This window comes from Rhinopithecus roxellana, chromosome 20 (genome assembly GCF_007565055.1).
Source record: "Rhinopithecus roxellana isolate Shanxi Qingling chromosome 20, ASM756505v1, whole genome shotgun sequence".
Taxonomy (NCBI): Eukaryota; Metazoa; Chordata; class Mammalia; order Primates; family Cercopithecidae; genus Rhinopithecus; species Rhinopithecus roxellana.
Window position 1 is genome coordinate 39,113,391 of NC_044568.1, and position 19,656 is coordinate 39,133,046.

Genomic DNA, 19,656 nt, shown 5'->3' on the forward strand with positions numbered 1-19,656 from the left:
AGTGCAGTGGCCGGATCTCAGCTCACTGCAAGCTCCGCCTCCCGGGTTCACGCCATTCTCCTGCCTCAGCCTCCGGAGTAGCTGGGACTACAGGCGCCCGCCACCTTGCCCGGCTAGTTTTTTGTATTTTTAGTAGAGACGGGGTTTCACCGGGTTAGCCAGGATGGTCTTGATCGAGAATATCAGCTTTTAAGTGAGCTCAATACAGTGCTTGCAGGAAAAAAAAAAAAAAAAAAAAAAAAAAGTCGCTGAGTGAAAGTCTTTTCTGGGTGTCCTATAATGCAGAGAGCCAAAATGATCCTGAAGAAGTGTCTGTCTCCACGCCTTATCCATAGCATCTGCCAGGCCTCACTGAACCAGCATAATCTAGACCTCAGTCTTTCTGCTGTGCTCACATCATTGTCACTCCTGCCTCAGGCCCCTTTAGAAGGTACACTTGACTCTGTTTTATTTCCAAAGGAGTTCATTCTCTTTTTTTGTGAGCGAAATTTCTTGGAGTAAGGACTATAATAACAACAGTTGCTGCTGCCACTGCTGCTACTGAGTATTGAGTATCTATGTGTCAAGCACTAAGCTAGCTGCTTTAGATACATTATCACTCACCCTTAAAACAGCTCTGGAAATGGAAATTATTATTCACATTGCATAGAGGTAAAGTACATTGTCCAATGTCACAGAGCTATGAGAATAAAACTGCAGTGTTAACTCAGGCTTGCCTGTCTCCAACCCTATGCCTATCCAACTATACCACAATATAGACAGGTTTATAATTACCCAAGTACTTTCTATGTTCATTATGATTAGGGCAATTAAAAGCTAATAAATTGGCAAGTCACAGTTAATCATTATTCTGTTAATCTAACAGCACCTTAGATTTATATGGTGCAATATAACTTACACATTTTTTTATGTGATTGACTTCACTGATTCTCACACCAATCTCGTATTTCTCACATGTAGCTTCCCCTCTCACTCCACTTACAGGATCATCTATATATATGTTCAGATATTGAGAGCTGAACTTATTTCTGTTTATTCTTTTTCTTGTATCAGTGAACTGGTTGATGGAAAGAACACCTTATTCAACCTAACTATGCTTGAAATAAAGAAGAAAAGCCTTATTTCTTTTGGATATTAATCGCTTATCAGATGGATAATTTGGAAATATTCCCTCCCGATCTGTACGTTGTGCTGGAGCTTTTGACATGAAACTTTCCCCATATGTATTTTTCTGGCAACTTTCCAGTTTCATTTATTATATTTAAATCTTTATTCACTTTGGGATTTTTATATAGCATACGATGAGTGTCTAATTTCATTCTTCTGTGTGTAAATACTCAGTTTTTCCAATACCATTTCATGTAGAGAATGTCTTCCCCATTGTGTGTTCATGCCATCTCAGTCAAAAATCAGTTGATCATTAACGCATGGATTTATTTCTGGGTTTTTTATTAACCTATACCCTTGGTTGACATGTCCGTTTTAATGCCAGTACCATGCTGTTTGATTGTAAGTGCTCTATGTTTTGAAATCAAAGAGTGTGATGCCTCCAACTTTGGTGACCTCCCAAAGTGCTGGGATTACAAGTGTGAGCCATCATGCCCAGCCAGGGTACAACATTTAAGATAGACAGGAAAAATAGGTTTTGAGGTCTATGACACAGCAGGGTGACTATAGTCAATAATATTGTATTATATATGTCAAAATAACCAAGAGAGTAAATTTCGTATGTCTCATTGTAAAAAATGATAGATTTACTCCATCAAAATAAAAGAAGAAAAGTTGATTACATATTCTTTCTTTCCTTTGTTAAGTCACCCTTTCCCATCACAGAATATAAATTCAGCTCCCTTTATACTCTAATTGAAACCTCTGAGCTCACATGGCAGCTTTGCTCACTCAGGAGGATTATGTGCCAATTTGGGGGGAATTGGCTTGCCTAGCTTCAACTAACAGATGTTAAGGCTTTTTACCAGCCAATCCAACTTTCTTGTTATCCCTCTAAGGCAAAAAGCAACAACAACAAAAATTTACCTTTTCTTCTAACCAGATAATGGGCGAAAACATTTTTATATGCATTAGATGAAACTTGACCATCCGATTTCAATTTCAGCCTCAACACTGAGTTTTACTATGGGAGAGACGTAAGCTTGCATGGAGTGGGGGCAAAGTAGCATGTGAGGAAGGAAGAAAGGAGAGCAATGGCCGCCTAGGTGAAGAGGTGGCTCAGGGAGAAAAATGACTTCAGAGGCCAGGGAGGTGTTCACTTACATGACTTAGAAATCTGCAAATTAAAAATAAATAAACAGTCCGGGAGCAATGGCTCATGACTATAACCCCAGCACTTTGAGAGGCCGAGACGGACGGATCACCTCTGGGCGGATCACCTGCGGTCAGGAGTTTGAGACCAGCTCGGCCAGCATGGTGAAACCCTATCTCTACTAAAAATTACCAAAAATTAGCTGGGCGTGGTGGCAGGCGCCTGTAGTCCTAGCTACTCGAGAGGCTGAGACAGGAGAATCGCTTGAACCCGGGAGGCGGAGGTTGCAGTGAGCCGAGATCACCCATTGCACTCCAACCTGGGCAACGAGAGTGAAACTTCGTCTCAATAAATAAATAAATAAATAAATAAATAAATAAATAACAATAAGTAACATGTAATACCCATGTCTATATGGTTCAAATGTATATGGTTCAAATGATCTGCCTTTACCTGTTGCCATTCTTAATTTTTGAATGATGGATTATGAAATGAATGAAAATTTTTGGAATTGCTTAGTATTAAGAATAAAATTGGACCCATTATCTTATCTGGATCTTCAATGCTATCGAGATGCTAATGAGCAGTGTTCATAAAAGCCTCACCTTAGTATAACAAGAGATTAGTAAACTAGATTGCATTGCCCCTTGAAATCAGGCATTTGAATCATCTCTCTCTACAGTGCAGCCCTCTCCAAATGACACATTCTATAGCAGGCCAATAACTCATTTCTGCCTCCCTGAAGATTTCTCTTCCTATCTCTGAACCCAAAATGCATTACTCATAAATATTAACATTTTGTTAGTGTGGGATCTTAGACCAATTTGAATGGTTGAGAGTGGGATGTGATTTGACTTGAAAAGAGTAATGAAGTTATTGTGAGTCCAAGGATGGAAATGAGTTTTGGAGAAGAAAACATCTGAAACAGTGCATAAAATAAGTGACAATCGTTGGTTTCTTTAATTACAGTCTGAATAAGGAAAATCACAATGGAGATATTAAGCTCATTTTTACAGCCTTAAAATTGGATACTGACCCTTCAAGCTCATTTTTTTCCTTTCCTCCATGTCCTCAAGAATAGGCTTTTAAAATCAAAGACTGTCTAGCACATATTATCTATTATTATTAACATCTTTACATGCATAATTTCATAAAATAGTCACAAAAACCCAGCTGAATAATTATTATCATTATTCTCCACAAATGTATTGTCTTGTTACTTTACTTTCCTACAAATTGCAGAAGTGGGATATGAACCCAGAGCTGTTGAAATCTGGAGTCAGGCGTCTTAACCACTAGGTGCACTGCTTAAAATTAGCATGGTATGGGGGAGAATGGCGTAAGGTACAAATCGCTCTGTCCCTTGCTTTGTAAAGTTCTTCCTTGCTGTTTAAAGAATAATTTTTGAGTTCACATTTCTTCCAGCTTAATGATGGCACACATCATTAGCCTCAAATAGGTAGACTTAAACTATTTTTACATGCTTTTTTGGCAAAATAAGATGCTGTATTAGACACCTTCAAGGCTGTATTTGTGAACAGCGCACATTTGATGTCTCTAAATGCATGTGTATTGATGGACTCCTTGACTACTTAATGCTTTAAGGTAATTAAACCACAAAAACTCATTGGAGTAATGTTTAGGGCTGACTTAAACCCTTAAAAGCCATTAGCTGTTAACTGCCAAGTTGCTCTGAGTCTCTGTCTGCATGAAATTGAATAATATTTGAAAGGTTTTGTAGGCTAGTGGCAAGATTCATAAAAGCCCAACAGCTTTACATCTTTCATCACAAATCAGGAAATGGGAGGGAGGGCAAAGAACTAGATTTGAGAGGGAAAAGTGCAGTCGACGTTTCATCCACTGTTTCTCTAGAATCTTTTACTAATTAACCCCACTTGTGCCTTCCTACAGTGAAATTGCACCTATTAATTTACAATTTGTTTAATTCAATTCAATTTTTGCTGTACCTATAGAGATTGATAAGTGGAACAGAGGATGAATAAGGCACTGCCCCTGCCCTCGGCAGCTTTAGATTTGAGAGATACAGTCAGATAAACAACATTAAGTGTGGTGTAGAAAGCACACAAATAGAGGAATGTGAAAAGTGGAGAGGAAAGGATTGTGAGTGGCATCAAGGAAGACTTCTTGGAAGAGTTTATGACAGAGCTGAGTTTGAAAGGTTAATAGGAGTTTCCCAGCAGTGGACAGTGGCACAACATTTAAGACTAAAAAATACCAAAACACACGGGAAAAGGGTGGTGGTGTTTTTCACTCAAATTAAGAATATTTCACACACACACATGCATGTGCACCTGTGTGCACGCACACACACACACGTTTCTGACTTTTAAATACCTTTAATTCTGCTGAAGATTGTATGACCAACTGCTGGTCCTGCTCAGAGATAATTCTACCCATGGCTGAAAATGTTTTTGTCACTGAAGACTCTGCATGCTCACAACCTGTGCCTGTAATCCTTACTCATGTCCACCACCAGGGCTGCTGAGGCAAACCTCTCCACCATATCTTGCCTATCCATGTCAGCAAAGCTCTCTCCCAACATGGACATTCCTGCAGCCCCTTGCTGTGATCACTGTGTACATGATTGGACTCCAGATTTCAGATGGGCTAGAAGAACCTCAGAATTTTGAGATATCTGTGTGTGTGTGTGTGTATGTGTGTGCGTGTGTATATATATATACACATATACATACACACACACATACAGATATATAGATACAGATACATATAGATAAAGATATATAATGAAGTCAACTTATGTTTAAAAGGTATTCTTTACCATTCAGCTATAAATAAAATAGAATAACATTGACAAAGAACATAACCACCATTCATGGTGCTGCTTTGATGGGAAACCATATTGATGGCAATCGGTATATGGTGATAATCTATGTATTTAAGGAACTGAGATGTGGTAGACAATATATACATCTGCACATCAGGACTGAAATGCAGGTCGCAGTACATTGTTTCCTGTTTATCTCAAAGACTTAGTGGTGTGTCTTCACTTGTAAAGCAGAGATATTAATGTTTACTTTCTATGGTTGCTATGTGGGTTAATAGAGAAACGGATAGAAAGTGCCTATAATATAGGTAATGCTTGTAAGAGCTACACAGTATTTCTCTTTTTAGTAAATGCTCTGGGTAATTAGAAAATGATTCAATGACTTCCTTTTGTCTATAGAAAAAATGGACAAAATTTATTATACAATTCTAAACTTCTACTTAATATGTTCTAATAATCATTTGACTACCTATTTCTTCCCAAAATATATATTACATCTAAGCAAAAGTGGAATGAGCCAACCTTTCCTGAGCAGGATATTGCACTTTCTCTCATTCTGTCACCTAAATGTCTGTTAAGAAGTATTGAAGAAGCTGGACACAGTGGACCTCAGCTGCAATTCCAGCACTTTGGGACGCTGAGACTGGAGGATCACTTAAACCCAGGAGCTCGAGACCAGCCTGGTCAACATGGCAAAATCCCGTGTCTAGTGTCTACCAAAAAAAGTATAAAACGTAGCCGGGTATGGTGGCGTGCACCTGTAGTTCCAGCTACTCGGGAGGTTGAGGTAGGAGTATCACTTGAGCCTAGGAGGCACAGAGGTTGCAGTTAGCCAAGATCGTGCCACTGCACTGCTGCACTCCAGAGTGAGCAACAGAGCCAGATATTGTTAAAAAAAAAAAAAAAAAAAAAAAGCAAAAAAAGCATTGACGAGAAGCAGCAGCAGCTTTGGATAAGTTGTTTTTGCCATTTGTGCTTTTGCACTATTGCACTTAATCAAAAAGGTAGTTGGAGTTTCTTTCGTTGTTGATTTGTTCTATTACCAATTTTCATCCTTCCACCAACAGTCTATGGCAAGAGACTGTCTTGTTTTACTAAGTTCCTCAAGTCCTAAAGGAAATAAATAAATTCTATAAGAATTTGAATTACTTTTATTTTGAGTATAGGTTAAAATAGGTTTCAGGAATATTCCTGGAGCCCTTAAGATTCAACATGTTCACTTTGGTCTCCCAACCCCAGAGCCACCAATGACATGCTATATTTTATGAGATTGGTGCCCGCATAAAATACAGCTCCAGCCTAGCTATCTATAGTAGCAAACCACCCTTTAACTCATACTATTTATTCTTCTTTATTGCCTGCAGAATCCTCACCATAAGACAATTATTAAATTGATACATTGGTTTATTTACCATCTATTTCCCATTCTAGAATATAAGTTCCTTGAAATTGTTCCTTGTTAATATTGTCTAACATTTGAATTCTTACTATGTTTCTGTCTCCATGATTGGAAGAATAGATATATAAATAGTTGGTGAATAAGGATTAAATGGGATTACACACTTCAAATCGTTTTTAAACTCCAGAATGCCATGAAATATCAGACCCTTGCTGGCAATACCTCAACTGCACAATGGCTCCCACAGATTACATGTAACGCCACTCCTATCATCACTATCCGATAGCCACCATCTACTGAACACTTATTATGTGCTTAATATTTTATAGATGTGACAGCATTAATACCCATAAAGTGTCTATAAAAATAGCGTTATTATTTCCTCTCCTCCTTCCATTTTACAGAGACGAAAACCGAGGTCCATAAAATCTAAGTGCTGTTAAAGGGCAAGTAGTAGGAAATGGGTTTGGAGATAGGAAATAATCAGATTCTAATTGGAAGGTTATACATTTTTCTCTATGTAAGTGTTCTGGATCTGTCTTCAGTCAACAGAACACTGAAAGTTACCCATTTATATATTTTCATAGTATCCCCAAACTCATGTGAAAGAAAGAGATCAAAAGAATGCACACACACACACACACACACACACACACAAATTCATAATTTGCTTTTATATGTATAAGAATATGGTAGATACATACAAAACCAATACCATTTGACTCTGCAGTAGGAATTGGGGCTCTAAGACGGAAGTGAGCTACTTTTTATTAGGTACCTTTTGTTACTTTTCAATTTTTTTCTCATATGCAGGCATTATTTTTTAAGATAAATAAAACAGAACAACAAAACAAGACAAAATATAAAGAAAAGGAAAACCAGGGAACTGAACCAGACCAATGGGAGTGAGATAGAGAAGCAGTGACAGAGTCAAGACTTCCACTAGAAAGCACGGTTCAATGCCTTCAACATATGAAGAGTTATAAAATTTAAAATAAAGATTGCATAGCCCAATATGATTAAGAATGAAATAAGTAAGTAAAGTCCTCTCAATGTCATAGTTTTTTTGCATAATTGAAATCCCCAATATGTGTATATTTTATTCTCTGAACTTATTGCTCAAGGGATCCTTTTTTACGTGGAGTTCATAGATATAATGTTCTGGACAAAAGGCTCTGGCATGTGATCATCTAGAGTAGGACTCAGCAACTACAACTTGTCAAGCAAATCCAGCTTACCACCTATTTTTTTAAATAACATCTTATAGAATACAGTTATTCTCAATGGTCTACATATTGTCTGTAGCGGCTTTTGGTCTTCTTAACAGCAGAGTTGAGAAATTGTGACAGAGACCCTTATCATCTGCAAAGCTTAAGACATTTCCTATCTGGCCCTTTAAAAAAAAGGTTGAAAACCCTAATTCAGAGGATAAAATTGCCAGAATCTGCTGGTCTAGTAGATGTAAAGAAAAACATAAAGAGATTGATACAGACTTCAAAAATTTAAATGCTCACTAGGGCTACACAGAAAATATGAATGAATGAAGTGGAGGAGTTATAAAATAATAAAGAATGGTATAGAATGTAGCAAGAGGGACAGTTAACTCTTAAAGGGACAGCTATTTGTCCATTGAAGCCAATGTCTACCATTTTTTTCACCAAAAATGGTACTTATGTTTTCGTAAACTCTTCTGTTTATTTAGCTTTTTAAAATATTGTGACTAAAGAAAATGCAACTGTATATAGAGTTCAGCCAAGCAATGTCCAATTTGTAATCTCTAGTCTAAAAGGAATCCCAGATAGTTACTGGCTTGTTAAAAAGGTGATGTTGTTGCTTTCATTATACGCAATATATCTATAGACTGTTCGGCAAATTCCAAATATTTAATGTTTATTTTTCAATATTCTTCAAATGTGCAAATACTACTACTACTGCTACTACTACTAGCAACTATGATTCAAGACTAGTTTTCTGCTTTCTTGAGGAATGAGTAGGACATGAAGGTGCATGAAGGAGTTTGAAATACACTGATACAACTATAAACCACATAATTATCTCAATGGATGCAGAAAACGCTTTCAGTAAAAATTTAATACCCCTTCATGTTAAAAAATTTCAATAAACTAGGCATTGAAGGAACATACCTAAAAATAATAAAAGCCATCTATGACAAGTCCATAGCCAACATCATACTGAATAAGCAAAAGTTGGAAGCATTCCCCTTGAAAACTGTCACAAGACAAGGATGCCCTCTCTTGCCACTCTTATTCATCACAGTATTGGAAGACCTGGCCAGAGCAATCATGCAAGAGAAAGAAAGAAAACGCTTCCAAATAGAAAGTGAGGAAGTCAAACTATCCCTGTTTGCAGAAAACGTAATCCTATGTCTAGAAAAACCCCATAGTCTCGACCTAAAACTCCTTAAACTGATAAATAACTTCAGCAAAGTCTCAAGATACAAAATCCATGTGCAAAAATCACTGGCACTCCACTACAACAATAGTCAAGCTAACAGGTAAATCAGGAATGCAATCCCATTAATAACTGCCATAAAAATATATATATATATATACACACACACACACACACACACTTTGGAATATAGCTAACTAGGGAGGAGAATAATCTCTACAATGAGAATTACAAAACACTCCTCAAAGAAATCAGAGATGACAAAAACAAATGAAAAAATATCCCATGTTTGTGAATAGGAAGAATCAATTCATTAAAATGTCCATACTGCCCAAAGCAATTTTCAGATTCAGTGCTATTCTTATCAAATGACCAATGATGTTCTTTACAAAACTTAAAAAGCAAAACCTATTTTAAAATTCACATAAAACCAAAAAATAGCCCAAATAGCCAAGGCAATCCTAAGCAAAAAGAAAGTGGCTGAAGCCTGTCATGCTACCCAACTTCAAACTATACTACAGGGCTACAGTAACTAAAACAGCTTCCTACTGATAGAGAAACAGACACATAGACAAATGGAACAACATAGAGAGCCCAGAAATAAGCCCACACACCTTCAACAATCTAATGTTTTACAAACTTGACAAAAATAACCAACGAGGAAAGGACTCCCCAGTCAATAAATGGTTCTAGGATAACTGGCTAGCCATATGCAGAAGATTAAAACTGGACCCCTTCCTTAAGCGTATAAAAAAATCAACTCAAGGGGGCGGGCGTGGTGGCTCACACCTGTAATCCCAGCACTTTGGGAGGCAGAGGCAAGTGGATCACAAGGTCATGAGTTCAAGACCAGCCTGACCAATATGGTGAAATCCCATCTCTACCAAAAATACAAAAATTGGCTGGGTGTGGCAGCTTGCACCTGTAATCCCAGCTACTTGGGAAGCTGAGGCAGAAGAATTGCTTGAACCCAGGAGGCAGAGGTTGTAGTGAGCTGATATCATGCCACTGCACTCCAGCCTGGTGACAGAACAAGACTCCATCTCAAAAAAAAAAAAAAAAAAAAAAAAAAATCAACTCAAGGCTGGGTGCAGTGCTTCACTCCTGTAATCCCAGCACTTTGAGAAGCTGAGGTGGGTGGATCACCTAAGGTCAGGAGTTCGAGACCAGACTGACCAAAATGGTAAAACCCAGTCTCTACTAAAAATACAAAAAATTAGCTGGACATCATGGCATACACCTGTAATCCCAGCTACTTGGGAGGCTGAGGCAGGAGAATCGCTTGAACCCAGGAAGTGGGGGTTGCAGTGAGACGAGATCATGCCGTTGCTCTCCAGTCTGAGCAACAAGAGCAAAACTTCATCTCAAAAGGAACAAAAACAAACAAACAAAAAACAAAAATCAACTCAAGATGAATTAAAAACTTAACTGTACAACCCAAAACTACAAAAACCCAGGAAGACAACCTAGGCAATATCATTCTGGACACAGGCGTGGGCAAAGACTTCATAACTAAGATACCAAAAGCAATTAAGACAAAAGCAAAAATTGACAAATGGGATCTAATTAAACTAAAGAGTCTCTGCACAGCAAAAGAAACTATCATCAAAGTAGACAGACAACATACACAATAGGAGAATATTTTTGCAAACTATGCATCTGACAACTGTCTACTATCTAGCATCTATAAGGAACTTAAATTCTGAGGAAAAAACAAACAACCCCATTCAAAAAGTGGGCAAAGGACATGAACAGACAGTTTTCAAAAGAAGACATACTGGTAGCCAACAAGCATATGAAAAAACTCGGTGCCACTGATCATTAGAAAAATGCAAATCAAAACCGCAGTGCAATACCATCTAACACCAGTCAGAATGGCTATTATTAAACAGTCAAAAAATAACAGGTGCTAGTAAGGTTGTGGAGAAAAAGCAATGCTTATACACTATTGGTGGGAGTGTAAATAGCTCAACCATTGTGAAAAGCAGTGTGGCGTTTCCTCAAAGACTGAAAAACAGAACTACCATTCTACCCAGCAATCCCATTACTGGGTATGTACCCAAAGGAATATAAATCACTCTATCATAAAGACACACACAAGCATGTGTTTATTGCAACATATGTTATTCATAATAGCAAAGACATGAAATCAACCTAAATGTCCATCAATGGTAGACCATTTAAAGAAAATGTGGTTCATATACACCATGGAATACTATGCAAACATAAAAATCAGTATAATCATATCTTTTGCTGAAACATAGATAGAGCTGGAGGCCATTATCCTTAGCAAATTAATGCAGGAACAGAAAACTAAATCCCTCATGTTCTCACTTATAAATGGCAGGTAAATGATGAGAACACATGGACACATAGAGGGGAACAACAGACACTGGGGCTGACCTGAGAGTGGAGGGTGGAAGGAGAAAGAGGATCAGGAAAAATAACTAATAGGTACTAGGCTTAATACCTGGGTGATGAAATAACCTGTACAACAAGCCCCTGTAACATGAGTTTACCTACATCACAAAGCTGCACATTTACCCCTGAACTTAACTGTTTGTTTTTTTTTTTAAAGATACAAAAAAGAGGGATGTATACTTGTATTTTATAGTAATGAATGGCTTAGAGTTTTTCTAGCCCTAAAATCAGAAATATGTTAGCTGGATTGGAGGGCAGAGAAAGTCCAGGTTTTCAACAAAAATGATTGACTGGAAGAAAGCACGGGGGCATGAAAGAAGACTTTGTCCAGAAAATGTGACCGTAGTGGAAGACGATCAGAAGACAAGCAAGCAAATAAGAAGATGTGGTACGCATACGATAAAGAGTGAAGAAATGTTTGAAGCTACAGGGGAGTGCTCACTTCAGCAGCACATATACTAAAATTGGAAGCTACAGGGGATTGGAGGCTGTAAAGGTTTGGGGAGGACATAATAATTTGAAACCTGATAGTAACCAAAGTTAAGGCTATCAGGGCTATTGCCAGACTCTCTTCAAAAAGAAAATAATGGTTTTTCAATGAATAAATGACCACTAACTCTTAAAAATATCCAACTGGTTTTCTTCTAGGGTTTTTATGGTTTTAGGTCTAACATTTAAGTCTCTAATCCATCTTGAATTAATTTTCGTATAAGGAGTAAGGAAAGGATCCAGTTTCAGCTTTCTACTTATGGCTAGCCAATTTTCCCAGCACCATTTGTTAAATAAGGAATCCTTTCCCCATTTCTTGTTTTTGTCAGGTTTGTCAAAGATCAGATGGCTGTAGATGTGTGGTATTATTTCTGAGGGCTCTGTTTTGTTCCATTGGTCTATCCAGAACCTATAAAGAACTCAATCAAATTTACAAGAAAAAAACAAACAACCCCATCAAAAAATGGGCAAAGGATATGAACAGACACTTCTCAAAAGAAGACATTCATACAGTCAACAGACACATGTAGAAATGCTCATCATCACTGGCCATCAGAGAAATGCAAATCAAAACCACAATGAGATACCATCTCACACCAGTTAGAGTGGCAATCATTAAAAAGTCAGGAAACAACAGGTGCTGGAGAGGATGTGGAGAAATAGGAACACTTTTACACTGTTGGTGGGACTGTAAACTAGTTCAACCATTGTGGAAAACAGTGTGGAGATTCCTCAAGGATCTAGAACTAGAAATACCATTTGACCCAGCCATCTCATTACTGGGGATATACCCAAAGGATTATAAGTCATGCTGCTATAAAGACACATGCACATGTATGTTTATTGTGGCACTATTCACAACAGCAAAGACTTGGAATCAACCCAAATGTCCATCAGTGACAGACTGGATTAAGAAAATGCGGCACATATACATCATGGAATACTATGCAGCCATAAAAAAGGATGAGTTCATGTCCTTTGTAGGGACATGGATGCAGCTGGAAACCATCATTCTCAGCAAACTATCCCAAGAACAGAAAACCAAATACCGCATGTTCTCACTCATAGGTGGGAATTGAACAACGAGATTACTTGGACACAGGAAGGGGAACATCACACACTGGGTCCTATTGTGTGGAGGGGGTGGGGGGAGGGATAGCATTAGGAGATATACCTAATGTAAATGACGAGTTAATGGGTGCAGCACACCAACATGGCCCATGTATACATATGTAACAAACCTGCACGTTGTGCACATGTACCCTAGAACTTAAAGTATAATAATAAAAAAAAGAAATTCCAAAACAAACAAACAAACAAAAATATCCAACTGGAAATGCAAATACATAAGAACATGGGAGTCTTTCCTTTCTAATCTATGTTGCTTTATTGATAAAATATATTGATGAGATCATATAATTAGAATGCAACTGATATCAGCAAGGAAAGAGATTTTCCAAATGAAGAATCTGTTTAATAATGAGTTGATGTGCACACACACACATACATCACATTTTTTTTTTTGAGAGCAAGAGACAGAGAGACAAGAGAAATATAGTTACTGTGGTGTGCAGAAGAAATACGTATTCTCTTTAAAATTAAAATCTTCTCCCTATATGCCATTTAGTGAGTCCAGCTCTCCCCACTGTGAAGGGGAAGATTTAGTGTACCTAACAAATGGATTTAAAAATGAAAATGACAGAATCTTGGCCAACCACATTTGGTTTTATCAAATTTTAAAATGTTGGCGGTAATTGCTAAAATCTAAGTGCAGCCTGCCAAATGAGACCGAGTTGGTGCAGAGTACTAAATATTTCAGCCCTCACTTTGGGGTTGAGGAACAGTACAAATTCTTTGAAACAATTTGTCTTTCATCTCAAAGGATGGCTAATATTTTTGCAATTGATTTTTTTTTCTAACTGAAGTGATAGCTAACCTGATCATAAATAGAGCCCAGGCAGGTAACACCAACTAGACGGCAGGCAGGCATGGTTTTATTTCTGGACCTGACTTCCATGGGCGCTAATGCTGCATCTGCTTTCTTCCTGATTTCATTTGAGTGGAACCCAAATTTGTACAATTCTGCAAATGTGAGGAAAATGCTTAAAATTTAAATGACTTTAATAAAATTTGAATGTGTATCTCACAGCTAGGATGGATTTAAGGAAACCTGTTATTGACAAACTTTCTAAGCAAAATTTCATTGCATTTCAATTGAGGACACCTCTAAACTGGAATCACTATCTCTTCAGTTCTTGCATACTAAGGTTGGACATGCCATTATATTAAGACAATTGCTGTGAAAATTGTGTTTGAAAGCTCTTTGAAAATAAAGTTCTTAAACATCTATTGTAAAATTTTATCAAGTAACAAGTTTCAAAAATTCTTATCCATTAATGCATTTTTCCCCAGTGTGGCAACTTTCAAGGGAAGAAAATCCTATCATCGCCACTAAATCCTTCTTTAAGTTCTCATTGATCATAGCCTTAGAACAAGATTATCAAAAGTAGTCCTACACTGAGATAATGTGTAAGAGATTTTGGAAAATCTCAACACTCCATTTTAGATTAAATCTTGTGGTTTCCTAGGTTCATGTTCCATTCCACTGATAAAGATGGATTATCAGTGTGTGCCGCTTAATTAAGGACAAACAATGGCTATTGCTTCTTGTAGTTGTAGCGCAAATACCATAACCTTTCCCTTCTGTACTAAAAACCCTATATTTGATCTATTTGTCATTTAGGTGAATAATACAGCTATTGTGCCTTCAAAGAATCAAGTATTGACTTCGGAAGAAGCAATCTACCTAGAAGCGAGATTGTATTTTCTATCATGATGGGATTTAAAATTTTGCTACTATTGCCACTAGTTCAAAACTAATAGAATAGTTGAATTTTAAGTCAGCTTTTGATGGACATAGAATTTTGCTTCTTTAAAGTACTTTTACTGGGAAGAAAAAAAATAATTAGGAAAGAATTGCATGCTTTAATGTATAATTATATAAGTAGCTTTGGAACAGAAGTGTTAATAATAGTCCAATTTCAAAGACTTGAATTGTATTGCTGTTGTTCTTATGTTACAAATGTTGGTATCTATGAGCCAAAAATCAAAGCAGTGTTTACTTTTTGATGAAACAATATTTATTAGATCAAGGAATAATTTACACATGCAACAACCCTTTAACAACACTCTGATCTAGTATTGAAATATGAGAACAATGTGTTAATCCAAACTACAGAGAGCATTTGGTAGCTCTAGAATTATAAAATAAAAGCAATTGAAAGAGTCATCTACTACAACCCTGCCTTTTTACATTTTGGTTAGAAAATAGACAATCCAGCGGGTGCAGCGGCTCATGCCTGTAATCCCAGCACTTTGGGAGGCTGAGGCAGGAGGATCACAAGGTCAGGAGATCAAGACCATCCTGGCTAACACAGTGCAACCCCATCTCTACTTAAAATACACACACACACAAAAATAGCTAGGCGTGGTAGCACGCACCTGTAGTCCCAGGTACTTGGGAGGCTGAGGCAGGAGAATTGCTTGAACCCGGGAGGCGGAGGTTGCAGTGAGCCCAGATCACACCACTGCATTCCAGCCTGGGCAACAGAGTGAGACTCTGTCTCAAAAAAAAAAAAAAAAAAAAAAAAAAAAAGACTATCCAAAATAAGAAAATTTTTCAAAAATGTTGATAACAAGAGATGGAGATCAAGATCTTCGAGAATCTCTAAATAGTTTGTTTTTCTTTGTTAGAAGCAGATGCCAGAAGAGGGTTAGATATACAGGAGATTAATTAGGGAACAGCCCTGTGAGAGGAAAATGAAGATGGGGAGATTAGATACATCATCAGACCTCAATGCTAATTTAAGCCCTGTGGAATCAAGAGGGAAAGGAAGAATGTCTAGGAAAGTCCTAGGCTGCACTGTGGTTCTGGGAAAGTTCTGTCAGATGCAATGCTGAGTCCTGGAGCCAAGGCTACTGATAGAGGAGTCCTGTGTCTCTCAGCAGCAAGTTTGCCTGGCTCAGACACAGGCTTGGAGCAGGCTGTGGGAAGCACCACTTTGATGGATCCTAGAACACAGCAACTGGGGCCATTATCAAGTAGGCTTCCTGCAGGTCGGGATCTGAGACAGACATGTCAGATGTCCCTCAATTTCCTAATCTATTTAACATTTTTCTCATCTATCTAAAGATTGTCCTCTAATATTATTCAAATATAGTAGCAGTGCTTCCTGTTCTCTAAAAAGAGGTTTTATTTGGCCATGGGTGATGACTCACTGTTGGCAAGAAACAAGGGCCACATTATAAAAGGCCATGGCATGACGTAGAGAAAAATGCAATAGTTTCAGGTGATACTCATGATAATAATAAAAATTGTGATTATTAGTGGATGACTTCTATTCACTAGTTACTCTAAAGACATTTCATCTGAGTTACCTCTAATGCTCTCATTGGGTATAATAAGTTTTTAAGGAGTTATTTCTTCTCCATCTTAAAGAAGAGAATACAGACTCAGGCTCTGTGAAGACCATTCACTCAGCCAGTAAGTGTAACATCCCTTAACTTCTCTAAATTTCATCTCTTTCCTTTCCTTGTGCTCAGCAAATGTCACCTTACCTTCATCCCAGTTTGTCATGCAGAGTAATTAGATCTTATTCCTCCTAGTCCTGCTCTTATGTTCATTTTTCTTGCTGCTGCAAAGGCACCACTTACTAGCTATTTATTTATACCTTGCCTCATTCCACGAAGAATTTATTGTATTACAAGATTAACTGCAATTAGGAAAAATGTTTTAAAATAAAATGTAAATACAATACGAACACAAAGTGATGATTAATTCAGTTCCATTCAGCCAAAGTCAAAATGGGAACACGGAAAGTGAGTTAAAATAAGATATCTAGGCCAAAAAAGGCAAGCAAAGCATTATCATGTGAACTCTAGACCTGGACTGAGAAATAAAGACAACGCCAAAAAAGTAGTTAGAGTTAGTCTTTAGACTCTTGATTAACCCAAACATTTGGCTTTGAGCTTCCAGGCAGCCAAAATTAAAAGAGAAAGATAATTGGTTTTATCATTCTTATAATCCACATGCAGGAAACACACAACTCCTTCGGGAGAAACAAAGCTTTGCCTAGCACTTAACTGTAAAATAACATTTTCTGGGCATAGAGAGATGGGGGCTGGAAATCAGCTCAGAAGCAAGATTCCAGGCCTGATCTAATAAACTCATGAATAAGGGTGACTGGAGAGCTAATGAAAAGAATGAAAGGATGCTTGATATGAGGACGGGAGAACATGCAGAAAATTGGGAGGCTTCAAGGTACTTAGAGAAGAAAGCGATGGAGCAGTGAGAAGTGAGAGTTCTCTTTCATCCTCTTTTGGTTTACTCTAAGCCCTGATCTTACTCATGCTCCAGCTTTATGGCTAAATTCCTTTGTATTTACATCCTGGAGAAAGTATGACTGTAGCTTCTTCACTGAGCCATGCTCACAAATATTGGAACCAGAGGCAGACAGAGCTCTGGGCTAGAACTTTAATATGCCACTCACTGAAAAAGCTATTTCCCTTAATGGTCTTTATCCAAAGAATAGCCCAGTGAAGGTGACATTGGCTATTAACCTATTCTGAGTGTGGGAGGCCCACACAAATGATGCCTGAATTGTTCCTCAAGAACAATTTGGGTGTGAATAGAAACTGTAAAATAGGTTCTGTCACCCAGAATAAAAAATCCCCATCATACATGCAGAAGTTATTCTTTGAGATTACCTAGTTAAGAAAGCAGGCTTATAACCATGGGTAGATATATATGAGGATGATTTTTCAAACCAGTAAAACAAAAGTAACAGGCTTTACCACTGAATGTTTATTAAATTGCTCAGCATGATATTGTTAATAGTCTCAAAAAAACAATTTGAGTGTGCAAAGTGACCCAAAATAGAATCTATTGTGATGCTTAAACTGTTTTAAATATCCGCTGAGTGTTTTTGGGGTTTTGTTTTGTGTTGTTTTTAATGAGTTGCCCTTCAAGGAAGGAGATTTTAAAGGCATGGGAAGTAGCTCTTCTCCTGCCTCCCATGCAGCTTAATCACAGACCCATACCTTAAGATATGCATAATTTTCCAGTGAATATAGGTCAGGAAGACACATCTCAGTCTTGTCATGAGTCTATATCCCTAAGGGGAAAATTATGTTTGTATGTATGCATGTATGTGTGTGTATGTATTATGCATTATGGCATCATAAACATATGGATATATGTACAGATTTCTGTACATACACATTTGTGTGTGTTGTAGGTGTTATTTGCACCAAAACCTTCACCTGATGCTGCAATCATTATTAAATCAGAACAGGGATAAACAGGATGACAGTATTTGAAAAAACTTTTTGCTGGGGAATATTCCTAATAAATCCAACTCAGCTCATTAAGACAATCACCAGATAGGAGTTAATATCACTAGTTTTAACAACAACATGTCAAAGGAAGTAGAAAATTCATATAAAGGGGGAAGTGGGAAATGATGGCTAAAAGATGACACTGTACAAGAAATGGCAAGAAACTCCAAGAGTAAAAGCTGTTTTGAAGTTCAGTGACCTGTGTGAACTCATGCTGAAACACAGAGCTTCCCTGCAGGGTTTCTCAGAGATTGGAGCCTACAGCACTGGGGAAGTGAGGAATGGGACAGAGGAGGAAGGAGGAAAGATGAAGAAGGAATGAGGTTTTAACATGCACTCAACCCAATATATAGCCAGATGTTTGCTAGGCATTTAAAATTTGCTGTCTCTGACCAGGTGCAGTGACTCACACCTGAAATCCCAGCACTTTGAGAGGCCAAGGCGGGTGGATAACTTGAGATCAAGAATTCAAGACCAGCCTGACCAACATGGCAAAACCCTGTTTCTACTAAAAATACAAAAGTTAGCTGGGCTGGTGGCACACGCTTCTAATCCCAGCTACTCAGGAAGCTGAGGTACAAGAATCTTTTGAGCACGAGAGGCGGAGGCTGCAGTGAGCTGAGATCGTGCCACTGCACTCCAACCTCTGTGACAGGGCAAGACTCCGTCTCAAAAATAATTAAAATTAAAAGAAATAAAATAAAATTTGCTTCCTCCTATAATGTATACGATAAACTTCCATTCTGAAATCCCAAATCTTTCAATAACACATTTTTGTAACTTGTTAATGCAAAAATCTGACCTGACCTAAACTCATTTTGTCTCAGAACCTGACCTGAAAGGGTGTAAGTCAACGGTAGTATTTTAAAAATCTGTCTTTATATTCAAAAATTATTGAATTGTTAATATATCAGTCCCATATAATACGGAATATATGCTCATTATTATCTTTCAAAAATCTGCAAAAAGATTCTAATTTCTGAAACATTTGACCCCAAGGGTTTTAGACTAGGGTCATGGTCCTTTTTTAGTAACATTGAAATCTCAATATTTTTATATTTATTTTCATGTGCCTGCCATTTTGCTAACCCCTTTTTGAGTATTTGCTCACTGAGTCCTCATTACACCTCTTTAAAGTAGATCTGATGATACTTGAGGATGAATAAAGATATATATGTCTAGTTGAGGATTTTTTCCTTTCATAAGGTTACACAGTTTCTAAATATCCAGGATGTCTTTCTTTCAATACTATTCTATACCCTGTGATTCTTAGAAAAATGTCCACACGACTGTAAATACAGAAGAAAATATCAAAATGAAGTGGGAAAAAAGTCTATTTTTATGATATTGGTGCTCAAGAACAATGATCCAATCAGCCTTAAGTCTGTTAGTTTTCTTAAAGAGGCAGACAAAAATAATTAGCAATTTTAGAATATAAAATATCTTTCAAGAATATTTGATTTATATTTAGGG